This window comes from Procambarus clarkii, chromosome 21 (assembly GCF_040958095.1).
Source record: "Procambarus clarkii isolate CNS0578487 chromosome 21, FALCON_Pclarkii_2.0, whole genome shotgun sequence".
Taxonomy (NCBI): domain Eukaryota; kingdom Metazoa; phylum Arthropoda; class Malacostraca; order Decapoda; family Cambaridae; genus Procambarus; species Procambarus clarkii.
This window is the reverse complement of record NC_091170.1, coordinates 16901767-16921155: the sequence shown is the minus strand read 5'-3', so window position 1 is coordinate 16921155 and position 19389 is coordinate 16901767.

The window sequence follows — 19389 nt, the reverse complement described above, 5'->3', positions numbered from 1 at the left end:
TGCACACATAGTACACAACCAGCTACACCCAGCCTCTGTACACATAGTACTCAACCAGCTGCATCCGGCCTCTGTATATAGAGTACACAACCAGATGCACCCGGCCTCTGTTCAAAAAGTACACAACCAGCTGCACCTGGCCTCTTTGCACAGAGTACACAACCATCTGCACCCGGCCTCTGTACACAACCAGCTGCATCCGGCCTCTGTTCACAAAGTACACATCCAGCTGCCCCCGGCCTCTGCACACATAGTTCACAACCAGATGCACCCAGCCTCTGTACAAAAAGTACACAACCAGCTGCACCCGGCCTCTGTATACAGAGTACACAACCAGCTGCACCCGGCCTCTGTTCACAAAGTACACAACCAGCTGCCCCCGGCCTCTGTACATAGAGTGCACAATCAGCTACACCCGGCCTCTTTACAAAAAGTACACAACCAGCTGCGCCCGGCCTCTGTACACAGAGTGCACAATCAGCTACACCCGGCCTCTTTACAAAAAGTACACAACCAGCTGCCCCCGGCCTCTGTACACAGAGTGCACAATCAGCTACACCCGGCCTCTTTACAAAAAGTACACAACCAGCTGCCCCCGGCCTCTGTACACAGAGTGCACAATCAGCTACACCCGGCCTCTGTACAAAAAGTACACAACCAGCTGCGCCCGGCCTCTGCACACAACCTGCTGCAACTTGCCTCGGTACACAACCAGCTGCACCCAGCCACTGTACACAACCAGCTGCGCCTAGCCTCTGAACACAATCAGCTGCACCTAGCCCCTGTACACATCCAGCTGCACCTGGTCTCCATACACAACCAGCTGTACCCGCCCACAGTATACAACCAGCTGCACCCGGCCACAGTACACAACCAGCTGCACACGGCCTCCGTACATTACAGCTGCACCCGGCCTCAGTACAAAGAACAAACAACCAGCTGCACTCTGCCTCTGTACACCGAGTACACAACCAGCTGCACCCGGTATCTGTACATATAGTACACAACCAGCTGCAACCGGTCTCTGTACAGAGAGTACACAACCAGCTGCACTCCACCTCTATACACAGAGTACATAACCAGCTGTACCCGACCTCTGTACACAGAGTACACAACAAGCTGCACCCCACCTCTATACACAGAGTACACAACCAGCTGTACCCGACCTCTGTACACAGAGTACAGAACCAACTGCCCCCGGCCTCTATACACATAGTACACAACCAGCTGCACCCAGACTCTGTACACAGAGTACACAACCAGCTGCACCCAGACTCTGTACACATAGTACACAACCAGCTGCAACCTGACTCTTTACACATAGTACACAACCAGCTGCACCCGGCCTCTATACACATAGTACACAACCAGCTGCACCCGGCCTCTCTTCACATAGTTCACAACAAGCTGCACCCTGTGTCTGTACATAACAGCTGCACCCGACCTCTGTACACAGAATACACAACCAGCTGCACCCGGCCTCTTTTCACAGAATACATAACCAGCTGCACCTGGCCTCTGTAGACAGAATACACAACCAGCTGCACCCTGCCTCTGTACGCCGAGTACACAACTAGCTGCACCCGGCCTCTTTATACAGAGTACAGAACCAGCTGCCCCTGGCCTCTGTAGACAGAATACAAAACCAGCTGCCCCTGGCCTCTGAACACAACCAGCTGCACCTGGCCTCTGTAGACAGAATACAAAACCAGCTGCACCCTGCCTCTGAACGCCGAGTACACAACTAGCTGCACCCGGCTTCTTTACACAGAGTACACAACCAGCTGCACACGGTCTCTGTACACAGAGTACACAACCAGTTGCACCCGGCCTCTGCACACATGGTACACAACCAGTTGCACACGGCCGCTTTTCACAGAGTACACAACCAGCTGCACCCGGCCTCTTTATACAGAGTACAGAACCAGCTGCCCCTGGCCTCTGTACACAACCAGGTGCACCTGGCCTCTGCATAAATGGTACACAACCAGCTGCACCCGGCCTCTGTACACAGCGAACACAACCAGCTGCACCCGGCCTCTGTTCACACTGTACACAACCAGCTGCACCCGGCCTCTGTTCACACTGTACACAACCAGCTGCACCCGGCCTCTGTACATATAGTACACAACCAGCTGCACCCTGCCTCTGTACGCCGAGTTCACAACCAGCTGCACCCGGTCTCTTTAAACAGAGTTCACCACCAGCTGCACATGGCCTCTGTGCAAAGAGTACACAACCAGATGCACCTGGTCTCTGTACACATAGTACACAACCAGCTGTCCCGGCCACTGAACACATAGTACACAACCAGCTGCTCCTGGTCTCTGTACACACAGTAAAAAACCAGCTGCACTCTTCATCTGTACACACAGTACACAACCAGCTGTCCCCCGCCTCTACACACATAGTACACAACCAGCTGCACCCGGCCTCTGTACACAGAGTACACAACAAGCTGCCCCGGCCCCTGTACAAAGAGTACACAATCAGCTGCCCCCGGCCTCTATTTACAGAGTACACAACCAGCTGCACTCGGTCTCTGTACACATAGTACACAATCAGCGGCACCCGGCCTCTGTACACAGAGTACACAACAAGCTGCCCCGGCCCCTGTACAGAGAGTACACAACCAGCTGCACCCGGCCCCTGTTCAGAGAGTACACAATCAGCTGCACCCAGACTCTGTACAGAGAGTACACAACCACCTGCACCCGCCCTCTGTACAGAGAGTACACAACCAGCTGCACCTGGCCTCAGTACACAACAAGCTGCACCTGGCCTCTGTACAGAGAGTACACAACCAGCTGCACTCGACCTCAGTACAAAACCAGCTGCACCCTGCCTCTGTACACAGAGTACACAATAAGCTGCACCCGGCCTCTGTACACAGAGTTCACAACCAGCTGCACTCGGCCTCGGTACACAACCAGCTGCCCTCGGCCTCTGTACACAACCAGCTGCCCTCGGCCTCTGTACACAACCAGCTGCCCTCGGCCTCTGTACACAACCAGCTGCACTCGGCCTCGGTACACAACCAGCTGCCCTCGGCCTCTGTACACAACCAGCTGCCCTCGGCCTCTGTACACAACCAGCTGCACTCGACCTCAGTACACAACCAGCTGCACCTGGCCTCTTTGCACAGAGTACACAACCATCTGCACCCGGCCTCTGTACACAATCAGCTGCACCCGGCCTCTTTACACAGAGTACACAGCCAGCTGCACCCGGGCACTGCACACACAGTACACCACCAGCTGCACACGGTCTGTGTACACATAGTACAAAACCAGCTGCACCCTGCCTCTGTACACAGAGTACACAATAAGCTGCACCCGGCCTCTGTACACAGAGTTCACAACAAGCTGCACTCGGCCTCGGTACACAACCAGCTGCACTCGGCCTCGGTACACAACCAGCTGCCCTCGGCCTCTGTACACAACCAGCTGCACCCGGCCTTTGTACACAACCAGCTGCACCCGGCCTCTGTACACAGAGTTCACAACAAGCTGCACTCGGCCTCGGTACAAGACCAGCTGCTCTCGGCCTCTGTACACAACCAGCTGCACCCGGCCTTTGTACACAACCAGCTGCACCCGGCCTCTGTACACAGAGTTCACAACAAGCTGCACTCGGCCTCGGTACACAACCAGCTGCCCTCGGCCTCTGTACACAACCAGCTGCACCCGGCCTTTGTACACAACCAGCTGCACCCGGCCTCTGTACACAGAGTTCACAACAAGCTGCACTCGGCCTCGGTACACAACCAGCTGCTCTCGGCCTCTGTACACAACCAGCTGCCCTCGGCCTCTGTACACAACCAGCTGCACCCGGCCTTTGTACACAACCAGCTGCACACGGCCTCTGTACACAGAGTTCACAACAAGCTGCACTCGGCCTCGGTACACAACCAGCTGCCCTCGGCCTCTGTACACAACCAGCTGCACCCGGCCTCTGTACACAACCAGCTGCACCCGGCCTCTGTACACAACCAGCTGCACCCGGCCTCTGTACACAACCAGCTGCACCAGGCCTCTGTACACAACCAGCTGCTACCGGCCTCTGTACACAACCAGCTGCACCTGGCCTCTGTACACAACCAGCTGCTACCGGCCTCTGTACACAACCAGCTGCTACCGGCCTCTGTACACAACCAGCTGCTCCCGGCCTCAGTACAAAGAACAAACAACCAGCTGCACTCTGCCTCTGTACACAGAATACACAACCAGCTGCACCCTGCCTCTATACACCGAGTACACAAACAGCTGCACCCGGCCACTGCACACATAGTACACAACCAGCTGCACCCGGCCACTGCACACATAGTACACAACCAGCTGCACCCGGCCACTGCACACATAGTACACAACCAGCTGCACCCGGCCTCTGCACACATAGTACACAACCAGCTGCACCCGGTCTCTGTACACATAGTACACAGCCAGCTGCACCCGGTCTCTGTACACATAGTACACAGCCAGCTGCACCCGGTTTCTGTACACATAGTACACAACCAGCTGCACCCGGCCTCTGTACACATAGTGTACAACCAGCTGCACCCGGCCTCTGTATACATAGTACACAACCAGCTGCACTCGGTATCTGTACATATAGTACACAACCAGCTGCACTCGGTCTCTGTACACAGAATACACAACCACCTGCCCCCGGCCTCTGTACACAGAGTACACAACCAGCTGCACCCGGCCTCTGTATACAGAGTACACAACCAGCTGCACTCGGTCTCTGTACACATAGTACACAACCAGCAGCACCCGGCCTCTGTACACATAGTACACAACCAGCTGCCCCGGCACTGTACAATGAGTACACAACCAGCTGCACCCGGCCCCTGTACAGAGAGTACACAACCAGCTGCACCCGGCCCCTGTACAGAGAGTACACAACCAGCTGCACCCGGCCCCTGTTCAGAGAGTACACAATCAGCTGCTCCCGGCCTCTGTACAGAGAGTACACAACCACCTGCACCCGGCCTCTGTACAGAGAGTACACAACCAGCTGCACCTGGCCTCAGTACACAACAAGCTGCACCCGGCCTCTGTACAGAGAGTACACAACCAGCTGCACCCGACCTCAGTACACAACCAGCTGCACCTGGCCTCTTTGCACAGAGTACACAACCATCTGCACCCGGCCTCTGTACACAATCAGCTGCACCCGGCCTCTTTACACAGAGTACACAACCAGCTGCACCCGGGCACTGCACACACAGAACACCACCAGCTGCACACGGTCTGTGTACACATAGTACAAAACCAGCTGCACCCTGCCTTTGTACACAGAGTTCACAACGAGCTGCACTCGGCCTCGGTAAACAACCAGCTGCCCTCGGCCTCTGTACACAACCAGCTGCACCCGGCCTCTGTACACAACCAGCTGCATCCGGCCTTTGTACACAACCAGCTGCATCCGGCCTCTGTACACAACGAGCTGCACCCGGCCTTTGTACACAACCAGCTGCATCCGGCCTCTGTACACAACCAGCTGCACCCGGCCTCTGTACACAACCAGCTGCACCCAGCCTCTGTACACAACCAGCTGCACCCGGCCTCTGTACACAACCAGCTGCACCTGGCCTCTGTACACAACCAGCTGCACCTGGCCTCTGTACACAACCAGCTGCTACCAGCCTCTGTACACAGAGTACACAACCAGCTGCACCCGGCCTCTGTACACAACCAGCTGCTACCTGCCTCTGTACACATAGTACACAACCAGCTGCACCCGGCCTCTGTACACAACCAGCTGCACCTGGCCTCTGTACACAACCAGCTGCTACCAGCCTCTGTACACAGAGTACACAACCAGCTGCACCCGGCTTCTGTACACAACCAGCTGCTACCGGCCTCTGTACACATAGTACACAACCAGCTACACCCGGCCTCTGTGCACATAGTACACAACCAGCTGCTACCCGCCTCTGTACACATAGTACACAACCAACTGCACCCGGTCTCTGTGCACAAAGTACACAACCAGCTACACCCAGCCCTGGACACAGAGTACACAACCAGCTGCACCCGGCCTCTTCACACATAGTACACAACCAGCTGCACCCGGCCTTTGTACAAAAAGTACACAACCAGCTGCGCCCGGCCTCTGATCACAAAGTACACAACCAGCTGCCCCCGGCCTCTGTACACAGAGTACACAATCAGCTACACCCGGCCTCTGTACAAAACGTACACAACCAGCTGCGCCCGGCCTCTGCACACAACCAGCTGCACCCGGCCTCTGTACACAGAGTACACAATCAGCTACACCCGGCCTCTGTACACATAGTACACAACCAGCTGCACCCGGCCTCTGCACACATAGTACACAACCAGCTGCACCCGGCCTCTGTACACATAGTACACAACCAACTGCACCCGGCCTCTGTACACATAGTACACAACCAGCTGCACCCGGCCTCTGTATGTAACACTGTAAAGGTGTTTGGTTTAGTTTTATTTAATACATACATTGAGATACACGAGTCAGAGACAAGGATCTGAGACGTGCCAGTTTGTCGGCCTGAAACTCACACCTCTAAGCGTTAATGACCTCAAGTGACCTGAGATCAGATCATGCGAATTCCACCTTGCTTCTGCTATTCTGATAATTGGCCTTCAAACATGCCGACGTTTAAGGAGTGGCTAAGTAGATAGCTGTTGCAAAAACTTTATTTTCGGGGAGAAGCGGAGATGTAACACCGTAAAGGTGTTTGGTTTAGTTTTATTTAATACATACATAGAGATACATGAGTCAGAGACAAGGATCTGAGAGGAGTGGCTTGGTAGAGTGCCTCGGGCTATCTACTTGTGGGCGGAGTTTATATATTTATATATTTTGTATTGTCGCCAATCCGTGTGTCAGTACTGTGGGTGCACAGTAATTAACGTGTTGCAAGGACTGCAACCATATGGGGCCGTGACATGTATGTTATGTCACTGAGAGTGTGACCTATGTACCTGAGGGTACTTTGTGTTTCTTTAAGTTGTGTTGACGACTTAAGGATTCAGTGAGAGTTAATTAAGGGGTGACTAACTTTATAAGGGGTTCCACATTACTTAATGAGGGAGCTGTAAAGGGAAATAGCGTTGAGCTTGTCGAGATATGTTTCAGGTGCAATTAATTGTCCGTGTGACAACTTGACAGTATTTGTGTTAACGTAATTTGCCTATGACTAATTACCTGTCTGTGGTATGACAATTAGTGGCTCGTGTTAATTAGTGGAGTAATTAACGTCAAAAGGCTTGACTGACTCGTCGGGGGATGTCATTGGGCTGGCATAACTCGTGGGATTAATCATATCTTGTCAGGGTGACAGTTGATTAAGGGACACTCATGTTATCTAAGGTAATTAACACCTCGTCTGTGAATTCACAGTGTTTGATGAGACCTGCTTAGGCAGTGCGGAGGGATTAATTATCGGGCGAGGTGACAGTTAATTGCTCTGGGTTAATTAGGGTAATTAACGCTCATTAAAGTAAGTTTGACATTGACTGTTGAGAAGCTACCAAGAGATAGTGGTACGCTTAGTTAACGGAACTCGATTGGGATTTAATTAGTTGTCTAGTTGACAATAATTAGAAATTACTCACTGAATGCTTGAGGGAGTCAAGTGTTATGTAATTTAAGAGACTTTGAGTTATTGTTAACAGTTTGACTTGTTTGTAGGAGACAAGTGTTGGTGATTAACGTAGGAGTACTTTGTTGCTGACTACTGTTGACCGTCAATTAACGTAATTAATCACATAATCAATTTTGTAATTGATTAAGACAATTTATTTGATTATTGTCCCTCGAGACGAGAGTAAAGTAACTTGGGGATTACTGGAGAAGTGTCTCAGAAACCCAATTGCCTAGCCTTGTTTACATTTGCAACTTCATTGCTGGAAGTCACAAAGAGTGTTCACATCAGATTGTGATAGGGGGTTATCACTGTTGGACTACCCGCCTAGTAACTTGGGTACCTCGCTGGGAGGGCTGCGAGGACCAGTAAAGATTGTGATTATAGTATTGCTCACCGGGAGGGCCGTGAGATATATTGACTGCAAGCTTGTGTCACCAGTGGGCACCATTGTTCAGTTAGTTCATTTGGTCAGCCCGGAGTGTCAGAAAATGGTGACTGTTATTATTTCTCGAAGGGCTATTGAATAGCTGTCTTGCAAGTGCCACTGGATGGACATTAACGTAACGAATCACTCACTGTTGTGTAAACTTAGTCTTGTGAATTAATTGTTTGCAATATTTCGTCGTCAGTGGGCACACCTGTGTTCAGGTTAGATCAGTATTCAGCCGCGCAGCAGTTGACCGGAGTCATTGTTATTTCATGGTTGTTAAGTAGCTGTTGTTAAAGTGCCACTGCATGGACATTAACGTAACGTAAACTCGATGTTGTAGTAGTTTAGTTTTTTTGTTAAATAAACTGTTATTGTTATAGAAAATGGTCTTTGATGTCAACCTTTCAACTACTCTTGTTCCACCCATGTTCTGCTTTATACGATTGTCTAGTAATGTGACCTTTTTTAATGATGGCTGTTCTTGGGAAATTCGAGATTTCAATACATAGCTCCACACTTCAAATTTACAAATTACGAAATGAGAACCCGTCGATTACCTTTTATTAATCATTGCAAGACTAGGAGGAGCTAGCAGCTCAAGTGGACAGATTTTCACCCTTGTGGTTAAAGCCTGGAGGTGTGCTCCCACTTTTCCCATGGGATCAGGCTTAAAGTAGAAATATCTGCTAGTAGCAGTTTGAAGTCCACCTCCTATGGGAGGTAAGTGAAGGAAAAATGTCTCACACTGACCTAATACAGCCAAAGCTACATTTTATTAATGTTTGCCAAATTTAAGCTGTCCCACCTAGATTTTACCTAATTTTAAGACAATTTCCACCAAATTTACCGCATCATTGCACAGCCAGAACCATATTAACCCATATTGCACCTATTCCATATAAATCTAATGTGTAATTTCCAATATCCAACATCCAGTCTTGGCATAACATACCCCATTCCCAAGACAATTTCTTAGTGTTAGCGCTGTGTCCATCTAAACTATGTCCAATTTCCAGATGTCCAGAAGTCTTATTCTACCAACAGTCCTACCAGACCAAACCAATCCTAACCTAACCTAACACAACAATAACTAAAATCAATAAAAATAATCATAACTTTAGTAAATTCCACTAAATTTACCCTAATAATATCAAACCAAGGCAAAATTCTACTAAATATAACTATGCACATCACATCCAGAGCAGAAATTAGCTTTTACAGTTAGAGTTAGCTGTTAATATCTACTTCCACCCTGAGTTACTACTGATTTTTGTGAATATATTCTTAGAAGTGTGTTAATTTTGGATATAAACCTAACAAACTGGTGTCAATGCCTAGTCACACTTACAAAAAAAAAGATAAGACTGCTTGCCTGTTTATTTGTGGTAAAGTAAGGGAAGACACGCAAAACACATAGTATGAACAATGAAACTTTAATATAGAAAACAAATTATAAACAAAGACAATGCAAACGAACAAGTCAAAAACAATATAACATAAATGAATAATAGGGATGAAGTTACTCTACAATAATATAAATACACAGTGGAAAAATAATCAGGTGCTGAGAATATGGCGCTAGCTGAGAAACATCCACCTGATACACAGCGTATATCAGTTAGTTGTTCACTGCTTGAGAGCACAAGGATATTCTGACTTCAATGGCTGGCTCAAGCCCAGACATCGACTCAGGTAGAGGGCACTGAGGTGCAGAAGTGCAGGTGTGCAGTCGGCGAGTCACCAATCAGGAGCAGGCAGGCTGGGAAGGGTAGTTGGCTAGTTGATAACGAGCCGGCGAGGAGAGAGTGTGGAGTAGGGGGTGAGTCTTGGATACGTTTTGCCTCCTGGTCAAAACGTTTTGTGCTACTGGTAGACGTATCTTGAAGGAAGCATCTTATTGTTGTATAATATACGTAACTTGATGTAGAGAAGAGCAGGCTCAATCTCTCTTGAAAGAGGTTATCGTCACAAAAATAAATATATATATATATATATATATATATATATATATATATATATATATATATATATATATATATATATATATATATAATATATATATATATATATATATATAATATATATATATATATATATATATATAAAATATATATATATATATTCCCAAGACTCTCCTGGAGGACATCAGAAAAATCCAGGAGCAAGGTTTGGGACATTTGGGGCTTGAATCTGATTATTTAAATATTAATGTAGTAAGTAAGTAATTATCAAAAGAAGGCACCAAACCGGGAAGGCTATGTAGCACCATCAAAGACGCAAAATAATCAGAGGGCGCTAAATATCACCAAGGATGCCAATACAGGAACAAAAACGCATAAGGCGAACGATATCAAAAGTATCCGAGTCACCAAGAATTCTATCGAGGGACAGGTGACCGCGAGGGGCGGTCGGAAAGCAAGACATACGCTCGTCCTGGAAGTCAGGACATTCAAGAAGGACATGCACGACCGTAAGAGGGACAATGCAACTAGGACAATAAGGAGCAGGGCGGCGCTCCATCAAGTGACCATGGGTTAAGCGAGTATGGCCAATACGCAACCTCGCCAGAGCTGTTTCCCACCGCCGGTTACGGTGGAAGGAGGACTGCCACGAGGAAACACAACATTTAAGAGTACGTAGCTTGTTACCAGTAACAGACAACCAAGAAGCCTGCCAACGGGTAAGGACTGAGGAATGGATAACCGGGTAAAAGTCGGAATACGGAATGCCCTTACGAGAGATGGGACAAGAGCGGACAGCTTCCTTGGCGGCAGCATCCGCACGCTCATTTAAAGACACACCAATATGGCTGGGAACCCTACAAAACTCAACCGACTTAAATTTACTGTGAACGAGAAACAACCAATGCTGGATCTCGACAACCACTGGATGAACTGGATTAAAGGACCCGAGAGCCATGAGGGCACTACGAGAGTCAACAACAACTACAAAGGAAGACTGACAACGAGAAAGTAGGAGACGAAGAGCATAGAGAATAGCATAAAGTTCCGCTGTAAAGATGCTAGTCTCCGGAGGCAAGCGACACATAAGTGCGATCAGGAAAAACAACAGAGTAGCCAACACCGTCCGCTGACTTAGACCCATCGGTGAAGACAGAAACGGAGCGGGAGTGAGAAGAAAAGTGCTCGAGGAAAAGGCGTTTTAGAACCGTAGGAGGGGTAAAAGCTTTAGTGATACGGGTCAAGGATGTACAAAACCGCGGAAGAGGGACCCTCCACGGGGGCAAAGAAGGAACAACACGAGGAGAAACATCAGAAATACGAACGGAAAGAGAATCCTGCAGGCGAGATAACCGGACAGAAAGAGGGAGGTGGTGAAGAGGAACAGGAACCGCAGGAGGGGTAAAAGTTAAAGCACGACAGAGGCGAGAGGAAGGATGTTGCAAGGACCGTGCAAGATAGCGAAGACAGTAGCGATCACGGCGGTCCCGGAGAGACAGGAAGCCAGTGTCAACATACAAGCTAAGGACGGGAGTCGAACGAAAGGCACCAGAACTGAGGCGCAACCCAGTATGGTGCAAAGCATCAAGACGGCGAAGAGTAGAAGGAGAAGCAGACGAGTAAGCAGGGCAACCATAATCGAGCTTAGACAGGACGAGAGAGGAATGTAAAGCAAGGAGAGTGCGCCTATCTGCCCCCCAAGAAGTATGGGACAAGACTCGAAGGAGGGTAAGGGCCTTAGAGCACTCAACACGGAGGTAAGAGATATGGGGAGACCAAGACAAACGAGTGTCAAGGAATAACCCCAAAAGCTTCGCGGAATCTTTGTATTCAAGGGGATGACCATAAAGTGACAAAGAGGGACGAAGAACAACCCGTTTCCGCGTAAATGTCATGGCACAAGTCTTAGAAGTAGAGAACTTGAAGCCATGATCAGTGGCCCAAGACGACACGGCATCAATTGCAAGTTGAAGCCGGCGTTGAAGGAGAGGCGAATCATCACCCTGACAACAAAGGGTAAGATCATCGACATAGAGAGCGGAGAAGACACCAGAAGGAAGAGAGGAAAGAAGACCATTGAGGGCAACCAGAAAAAGAGTAGTGCTCAGAACACTACCCTGGGGCACACCTTCGTATTGCTGAAAAGAGGGAGAGAGCGGTACCAAGGCACACCCGAAAGGAACGACGAGAGAGGAAGCTGCGGAGAAAGAGAGGGAGATGACCACGAAGGCCAAAAGAATGAAGTTGAGATAGGATATGATAACGCCAAGTGGTGTCGTAAGCCTTTTCCAGGTCAAAAAGGACGGCAACAACGGAGGTCTTCGCAGCAAAAGCAGTACGAATATAGACCTCCAAGTTCACCAGGACATCTGTCGTGCTGCGGCACTTGCGGAAACCAAATTGAGAAGGGGAGAGGAGGTGATGGTGTTCCAGGAACCACATCAGACGAACGTTAACCATACGTTCAAAGAGTTTGCAGACACAACTTGTGAGAGCAATAGGGCGAAAGTCCTTAGGGGAAGTACCCAGAGACCCCGGTTTGCGAACAGGGAGGACAACGGCATCGAGCCAGTCCTCAGGGACTGACGACGACTCCCAGATCCGATTATACAGACTCGGTAAATACTAAGACGTGCTCGGAGGGAGATGGCGAAGCATCTCATAATGAATACCATCGGAGCCCGCCGCCGTAGAACCGCAGAGGGCCAGGGCAGAACGAAGTTCAGAGAGAGAGAGAAGGGATCATTATAGGGAAGCTGAAGATGAGTGCAGAAATCTAAAGGACGAGACTCAAGGACAGGTTTACGAAGAAGGAAAGATTGGGGAAGATGAAGACCAGAGCTAACAGAAGAAAAGTGGGAACCCAGTTCGGAAGCGACCTGCAACGGGTCCGCCACAAGAGTATCATGGAGGTGAAGGACCGGTGAAACATCGGGAACGAAATTACCCGCTATCTTGCGGATACGCTTCCAGATCTGGGCCAGAGGGGTTTCGGACGTAATTGTTGAGACATAAGATGCCCAATATTCACGTTTAGCTGTACGGATGGCCCTACGGGCCACCGCACTCGCTTTCCGAAAGAAAAAAGAATCGGTCGTCTGCCTACGGCGGTGCCTCTTCCAGGCTGCACGCTTACAGCGGACAGCTCGAGCACAGTCCGCATTTCACCAGGGAACGCACTTCCGTGGACCCCGAGAGGAAGAGCGAGGAATAGAGCGGAGGGCAGCGTTGAAGACAGTGTCATGAAAAAGGAGGAGAGCGCGAGAGAGAGGCAGAAGGGAGAGGTCAGAGAGAGCAGCACTGAGGGTAAATAGGGTCCAGTCTGCCTTAGCAAACTGCCACCTAGGGAAAGAGAGGGAAGGGCGAAAAGAGAAAAAGGAAACAAGGATGGGGAAATGATCACTTCCATGGAGGTCATCAAGAACCTGCCACGTGAAATCTAAGTAAAGAGAAGAAGAGCAGAGAGAAAGATCAAGACAAGAAAGGGTGCGAGTCAGAGAGTCCAAATGAGTGGGCTCACCAGAATTCAGAAGAGACAGGGAAGAAGATAGGAGAAACGGCTCAAGGAGGCGACCCCGGGTATTCGTCAGAACGTCACCCCAAAGAGAATGACGACAATTGAAGTCACCCAGCAGGAGCACAGGCTCCGGCAAGGAGTCTAGGAGGTGTTTCAAATCAGGAAGAGAGAGCGGGACACTCGGGGGGAGATAAATGGAACTAACTGTGTACCATTTCCCCACAAAGATACGAGCAGCAGAACAATGGAGAGGCGAAGGAAAAAGTAAAGGAACAAAGGGAACATCTGCACGAATCAAGAGAGCAGAAGAATTAGAAGCCCCAGCAATGGCTGGGGGGGGGGGGGGAGAGAAAGGAATTGCTACGAAAACGACCAGGACGAGCACCAAGCATTGGCTCCTGGAGACAGACACAAAGGGGCGAAAACCGCGAAATCAGAAGTTGGAGTTCGAGGAAATTGGCGTAATAACCTCGAACGTTCCATTGAAGAATGGACAACGACGAGAAGAGAAAGGACAAAAACAGAGAACAAGGAAGAAACAAAGGCGAAAGAGCAACAGAGCACGTTAAAGAATATCAGGGTTGGGATCAGGGTCAGCAAAGTCAGGGTTAGGGGGCATGGGTAAACTGAGCAAAGACGGAGGGAAGGAAACGGGAGAACAGATCAGAGGTGGGCGGGCGGGGACCGGAGGAGGAGGAGGAAGAGGAGGAGACAACGGAGAGGAGCAGTCAAGGACAGCAGTAGGAAGAGGGGGAGTAGAAAGAGGGGAGCGCACCCCAGCAAGAACAGCAACCGAAAGGGAAGCAGGGGCCAAAGAAACCTCCATAGCAGGAACAGGGGGCGCAACCACTGAAACGGGAGGGGAAGGAGCAACAGAGCCAGAAGTAGGAGCTAAGGAAGAAAGCGAAGCCTTCTTACCCGCCGGGGAAGAGGAAGGAGAGGAGCCAGGCTTACGCTTCTGACTTAAAGAGACAGGCGTCCCAGCAACTACTTACCGGGCAACGGATTCCAGTGTCTCAACAGGAGAAGCCGAACGAGAGCACACACGACGGCCGTTAGGAGAGCGATTGACATCCGCCTGCACCGACAGGCGGCGGGGAGAGCCGATAGATGGAGGAAGAGGATGGGAAGGAGGATCGGAGGGGGACGAGGAAGAAGACACAGGAGACATGACAGACCGGGTTGAAAGAAGGGGAACCCCAGACAGAGGACCAGGAGGGGGACCCCTCGGGAAAGAACTCAAAGGAACAGAGGAGGGGGCAGTGGGCGTATCAGGGTCCAAGGCCCGGAAACGGTTGAGAGTCTGAGGAAGGGGGGAAGGATGAGGAGAGGAAGAGCGCAACACGCGAGCATAAGAGATGTTAGTATAAGGCGGGAGCCGGCAAACCTGGCGCCTCGCCTCAGGAAAAGACAAACGCTCCCGGTGCTTCAGGTTAAGGACGGCCGCCTCAAGCTTGTAATGGACACAGGCACGGGAGAACGTAGGATGGGCCTCACCGCAGTTGAGGCAGCGAGCTTGGGGAGAAGTGCACTCCGACTTAGAGTGACCTTCACTCCCACACAAAGGACAGAGAGAGACAGTCCCAGAGCAGCGGAGGGCACCATGCCCAAACCTCCAGCACTTATTACAAAGTCGAGGAGAAGGAATATACTCCTGGACAGAGCACCTAGCACCAGCAAGAATGACAGAGGATGGAAGGGTCCTACCATCAAAGGTGATCTTCACAACGCGAAGGGGTTGACGGCGACGACCACGAGGGGGACGAGTAAACGAGTCAACCTGGAGGACAGAATGGCCTTGGGCATCAAGGATATGCCGAATATCATCGTGGCAATCCTGCAGATTCCGAACACCGGTTGCAACATGGGGTGGGAGGAGAATAGTGCCAACACTGGAATTCATCTGAACGTTCTTGGAGACCGGAACAGGGATCTCGCCAAGGCAAGATAAGGCAGCCAAGCGGGAAGCCGCATCCTGAGAAGGAGCAGCAACGACACATGTACCGAGACGAGTGGGGTTGAAAGTAACACACGCATCCACGGAATCTACAAGATGCCGATGGAGGGAGAAATCGTCAGGAGGCGCAGAATCAAGAGGGAGGAGATCAAAGTATTTGGCCCATGAAGCAGGACCAAACAAGGCCTGATACGCATCAGCACGGGAAGGAATCGAGCGAGTGCGGTTGGGGCGCGAACGGCGTTGAGAACCCCTAGAGAGAGAGGGGTCAAAAGGCGCAGTAGTCACAACGAAAGACTTAGCCACACCAGGGGACGAAGTGGTCACCACCGGGGGCTGGAGGCTCGACCCAACCACAGAGGAGGGAGGGGAGCTGGGGGAAGAAGTCAGGACGGTCAAAGGAGGAGCAAGGTCGGGGCCCAACGCAGCGGGAGCTACAGAGCCTGGTCTTCCAATACAAGCCGACTCGGGGGCTTGGTCGCCCACCCCACGAGCCTGAGAGGGTACAACGGAAACATTCAACGACATAGAGACGAAAAGTGACAAATTCATCCACGAATGTGCCCCCATACCCACCATGGGGCCACAATTAGAGGCAGGACACCCAACAGGAAGCTATCGCCGATCACGCCGGGGCCCCCTAGGGGTGCGTCGTGAGTATACGCCCCACAAACGCCACCTTAAGAACCGTCAGTCCGTCGAGATCGGGTTCAGCGACGAAAGGGGGATTGACAATAAAAGGTTCCCCTCGCTCGAGACGTCGGGTACTACAGTTCTACGGGTGCAAGAGTATGCCTCTTCAAGCACCCGGGCGTCAAAAGAGAAGAAGTCCAAAGAAATAATCCAAAACAAGCAAAAGGTCGGCAGGAAACGACAAGCAGATAGGAGAAGAGGGGGGAGAAAAACGAAACATAAGGAAAAGGAAAAGCGATCCGGCACAATTGGAGAAGACAGCAGCAGGAGTGCAAGGCCAGAAAAGGACAGAGGACTGCCCAACGGAGCATCACACTCCGGCAGCCGTCCACCAAGCCCCCTCACGACGCCAACGGGCCGGAAGGGGAGGGGGTATAAGTAGGATAAACAGAGCATTGATAAGTGGTGTGTTCCTGATTGCAGAACAGACACTTTCTCTGGTTAATAGACAGTCTCTTTAGTAGACAAGTCATTGGTTATCTCTGAAGGAGATACCGAATATGTACCTACATTTCCACTTCTTTTCCCAGTGGATGGAGCAGGTTTGGATTTATATTTATTAGACTTACTCTGAGTCTGTTTAGGTTTGACTGAAATATCAGTACTAGTTGGTTTAGACTCAGGTTTAATTTTATCATGAGTCTTTAACCTGTTAACTGTGATCCTCAACCCCTCGAAAATTTGGTCGAGAGTGAGAAACTCGGTATTATAATGTGAGCAGAGCTCTGTCAAGACATTTCGAGGTAATTTCCTCTGTAATAGTAACTTGATAGACCATTCTGAAGCAGGTATATTAACTTTAGTACCTAAGGCCTTTACTAGAGACTCTACTTCTAGTCTGAAGCTCTGAAGTGACTCTGGTCTACTGTTTGGTGCATTCAGATCTAGCAATTGATAATAGAGGGTGGCTATACTTAACTCTTTGTTGCAATAGTTCAACTTCAGGAGTTTTATAGCTTCCTCATAATTACTCTCATTAAGAGTAAGGTTATGTATGACCTTTTTAGCCTCTCCTGTGAGAAGACTAAGTAGGTATGAAAATTTAGAAACCTTGTCTAGAGACGGTTTCTTATGGATGTGAACTTCAAAGGAAGTCCAAAAATTGTCCCAATTTTCTGTATCTAATCCTGAAAATGTAGGCAAGTCTAGAGTAGGTAAACGAACCTCTGGTAATTGATTATTGAAGTGAGACCCAGTGTTGCTGGTATTGGATCCAGATTGTTTGGCTAATTTAGATAGCCTGATAATTATATCTTGAGTCTCATCTTCATATTGGGAGATGTCGTCTACAATTTGACTTAATTCCTCAGGATCAGTTTCTACAGTATTTAGCAGATCAAGGTAAGATTGACCTGCAGATCTGACTTGATCAAATTTCAGATCAGCCACTCTAACTGATGTCTCTAAGTGATAAGAGTCAATGGGAGTATCTTTAGTTAAGCCCTCAGCCTTATTAATTAATCTGGTCAAATGACCTTTAAGGCCAATGTAGGTTCTCCTCAATTGCTCAGGAGTAGCCATGTTGGGCTTAGGTTCAAACTTCACAGTGTTAGTATATGTATTACTAATGAAGCTTGGGTACTTGTTCATTAGTGAATAAGTAACATTAATTGTAGCCTAATTTAAGGTGACTACTTTATATTTTTCCTCACTTGAGGTTGAATGTACCTACCTACCTAACAACAAATAGCTAAATATTTTGTGCACTGTCTGAACTTCACCATTAGTTCTCGTCCGGTTAGCTCTTCTATATCACCATCAGAGTTAATGGAGATTATCCAGCAATACACAAAATAATGCATACAAGAGAAATATTATGGAGACACTCCAATCAGAGTTATCTCAAAAATTTAATCCCACCCTGTATAGGGTCAGCACAAATAATATAATACATACAACACTGACTAGTTGAGATCTAGTCGTAATAATTCCTAACTAAGAACTATAAAGTTATTTAGTCTGGGCTTGTACCAAATTCAGCACAATCTCCGCCTAAATTCTACCTAATAACATGGGTAAAGATTATCGTGGTGCAGTAAAGTGAATATAGTTGTGCTGTATTTTTGTTTTTTTTTGTCTTATAAGAGTGCTCTTGCACACACAGGTGAAACAATTATGTACAGTTAAGTTTGGCTTGCTAGCCACAGCCTTTTGTGATGGTTGATGGTGTTAATTAACTTGTCAACCACATGCAACCTAGATTCCCCTGACAAGTGTACACCATCTCTGATCAGGTTCTGTCTGTAAGGTCTGGCTGTAAATTGGATATATGTGGCATCCAATCTCACTCGTTTTTTCAGCCTGAAATTTATGTACTTAGCAGCTCTCAGGTAGTATTCTGGGGTTACTCCCCAACGATTATCTTGACTTGGTTGGCGAGGTTCCACTAATGTGAATACTACCGATTCACTGATGAGCTTGAAAGAAGAAATTATGGCTTTGAGGTGTTTGATCACCTCGGCTGGATGACGAGTGGGGTGGATGTCATTACCACCCAAGTATATAATGGTTAGATGGTGAGGCCACTCTAACGCAGGTGTTAGTGTGGGGTTATTATAAAAGTTATGAGCTGTTGCTCCTGGTGATCTAAAGATTCTCACCTCTGTGTGAGGTATAGGTCTAAGTGTTGTGGGTAATTGGCTATGACCCACTAAAGCTACCTTATACATGAGGTGAAAGTAGCAATATGTTAGTGTGATCTAGGCTAACTGATGTGTTACACTGTTAGTTGACACCATTAATTAAATAGTTAGTCTAGCTTCGATCACACAAGGATTAGTTATTAATGATTAATATTTTAATTATAAATTTAATGCCTATCCGGTTCGATAAGGACCATAATGTGGGACATTTGGGGCTTGAATCTGATTATTTAAATATTAATGTAGTAAATTAAATTACGAAGGACCACCCGCTTTTATAGTAAAGAGAGAAACTGAGAATTTCAGATCATTAGATAATTCCTAGATGAACCCAGTAACTATGGATAAAATACTAGAGAATATGATCATAGAAATAATTAATGGGCTGTATAATTAAATGAATCAAACCCTCAAACACCTACATTGGGGGGTTATTACTGGAACTCAGTACGTCCAGGAACTAGTGTGGTTCGTTCACTAATCCAAATTATAATAATCTAATCCTATGAATTATAGTGAAACCAATGTCATTATCATGAATGGGAACATA